The 2,898-nt window shown below is 27.5% G+C and overlaps 1 long non-coding RNA gene across 1 annotated transcript; it reads right to left on the reverse strand.

Annotated features, from left to right (window-relative positions):
- Positions 1-1,163: 1,163 nt before the first annotated feature.
- On the reverse strand, positions 1,164-2,480 carry LOC140446913 (uncharacterized). Its single transcript, XR_011951532.1, has 3 exons — positions 2,255-2,480; positions 2,117-2,201; positions 1,164-2,065 (listed from the first exon to the last, which is right to left on the reverse strand). It is a non-coding gene; the product is annotated as an uncharacterized lncRNA (long non-coding RNA).
- Positions 2,481-2,898: the final 418 nt, after the last annotated feature.

Here is a 2,898-nt window from a genome sequence, read left to right on the forward strand (position 1 = left end):
TTTGAAAAAATGGATTTTGTAAATTTGTTATTACTCAATGAATTGAATGATGTGGCAGAAAGAAATTATGTAAATGTAGAGCAACGTCAGTTACGGGACACCAGTAACCCATTTGAAATAGATTACCAGCTCTGCTCTAACTAAATTGCAATAGAATTAAAGGTTCTCTCCCTACTTAATTTTGTAGGAAATGGATGTTACCAAAAATGTTCTGATAACAACCTGTTATTTTCAATGGAACAAAGTACATTTAGTAAAGTATTAACAGAAATAACTGCAGGGATAGTGGAACACTTGGTGCCAAAATGGTGAAAAAGATGAAGTACAGCCTGTAGTTCTCATAGAAATGATTCCAAAGGAGGCAAATCAAAACCAATGGTTGGTTGTTGGAAGCACAGAGAATAAGAAGTGTTATTGCTGCAAACTTTGTGTAGTGAAACAAAAACTTATTAATATTTTCATAATTTATTTATTTCACAATGATAAATAGTGATATAGTTTTATAATCAAATATAGTAATATAATTTTACAATTTAGTGATATTTCATCATTTTATAATATATATGATAGAGTTTTATAATCTAGTATAGTTTAGTTATATAAATATTAATATTTCAATGAACTACTAAAAGCTCAAAGCAAACAATCTAAAACATATTACCAAGTGGCTCAAAATGTTCTAAAATGTTTAGATAATACGGAGATATATTGCTGCAAACTGTATTATAACATATTAAATTAAAAATGTTTATATATTGTTAAAAACAAAAATCATGTATGTTACAATTAATTACAAAAATGACACAACACTAACAAAATAAAAAATATATTACAACCTGGCTCAAATGTTTTGAAATCCCTTTTAGAGAATATAAAGAAGTGTTATCGCTGCAAATGTTATGTTATAAAATATTAAATAAAAATGTTTATCCTCAGTTTATTTTATAATTATATGAGATATAATCAATATATATATATATATATATATATATATATATATATATATATATATATATATATATATATATATAAACTTTGTGTTATAAAATTGTTAAATAAAAATGTTTAAAAACATAAAACCTGTATGTTACGATTAATTGCAAAAATTTAAAAACAAACAAATTTAAAATATATTACAAATTAGTCCAAAATTTGTTAAAACCCTTGGAAAATTAAAACATACAAGTAAAGAATACAATTTCAAAAACTAAAACAAACCTAAAATATACTACAAAGTAAACCTACAAATACACCTAAAATATACTACTACAAAGAACAAGGTTTGTGGCACAGGCATTACAACTTTGGGTTGTATAGAACCTTTGTGGAACCTGACATAAAATTAATTAAGGTAGCATACCTTACATGGATAGAGCATTTCATCAGGCAAGAGGTAGGTGCAACAGTCGGAAAGGTTTTTAACAGAAGAGGGCGGATGGAACAATAAACCAGAAGAAGACCCAAGACTTAGGTATCAAGACAATTTAGAGGATGATTTAAAATCTATTGGAGTTAGAATCTAGAGAAGAGTTGGTAGACACAGGGGTGAATGGAGGATTGTCCCAAAGAATTATTTGCACATGCACAGGGTTTTACATTACAGCCCTGTTAAAGCTGGAAACATATATTCTTGTGATGCATTGATGTTGACTAATGATAATGGTAAAACAAACTAAAATATATTACAAAATGGTTCAAATGTGCTCATAACCGTTAGAGAATATGAAGAAGTATTATTGCTGCAAACTTCGTGTTGTAAAATAAAAACAAATTGTTAAATAAAAGTGTTTATAATTAGTATATTTCTTAATGATATGTAGGTATTTATGTTACAATTAGTTACAAAATCAAAAAGAATAACACAAAGATCAAGACAAAACAAAAAATCTGAAACATATTACAAAGCGGCTAAAACATTGTTATAAAAGTTATAAAATTGTTAAATAAAAATGTTTATATTCAGTTTATTCCATAATTGAGATATAATTTTATAAAGGATATGTTTATAGAATATTAAATAAAACTATTGCCTTTTTAATTTTCACAGGTTGATTTCCTTTTCCTTCTGAAAAATATACACCATAATAAACATAATACATCAATCATTAATCTTTACCTTTAAAATTAAATGTATTTATAATCTGGGGCTCCCCAAGATGAATCTTTGAAATGAGTTGCAAAATCTTCCACTCATTGAACACCTAAAAATTTAGCATTTATTAAATTTGATAGTAACAGAAATTAATTTTCTTACCTACATGTCTTCATTGTTCTGCTGTTTTCTTAGGGCCACCATCTACTGTATTTACCATGATAGCAAATTCCTCTCACAATTGGGCTACTTTCTTAGCCTTCCTTGACTATTTTGCCAGTAAGCACTATTTATTTTTATAAAGTCTAACATCACTTCCAATTGTTTCCTGGTTGTCTTCTTTTTAATTGAAGCCATTAGTTTATTTTATTATAATTATAAACAAATAGTAAATTGTTCCCACAAATTACATACAATAACATAACCTAACTAAGAGCAAAAACGGACGTAATTTTAGTCAGCTTAAAAATTACATTTACATATAGATAAATTACATATCAAGATAGGCAACCCGTTATACGTTGTTCTTATATCATACCGATTTGGAAATTTTTACATAAATGTGTTAAAATCGGAGTTTACACCATGTAATTATTTCACATAAATGATACATCATAGCCCTCAATATGACTCGAGACCGGTTCTTCAAATTACGCCAACATTTACATTTTGTGAACGTAAAAGAGAAGCAGGTCAATAGCACAGACAAATTTTGGAAGGTGCGGCCACTGTACGATATTCTTCGCTTCAAAATGCTACAATTGTCTTTGGAAAACACATTAAGCGTTGATGAATAAATACTAGCT

The sequence above is a fragment of the Diabrotica undecimpunctata genome, chromosome 7 (assembly GCF_040954645.1).
Source record: "Diabrotica undecimpunctata isolate CICGRU chromosome 7, icDiaUnde3, whole genome shotgun sequence".
Classification (NCBI taxonomy): domain Eukaryota; kingdom Metazoa; phylum Arthropoda; class Insecta; order Coleoptera; family Chrysomelidae; genus Diabrotica; species Diabrotica undecimpunctata.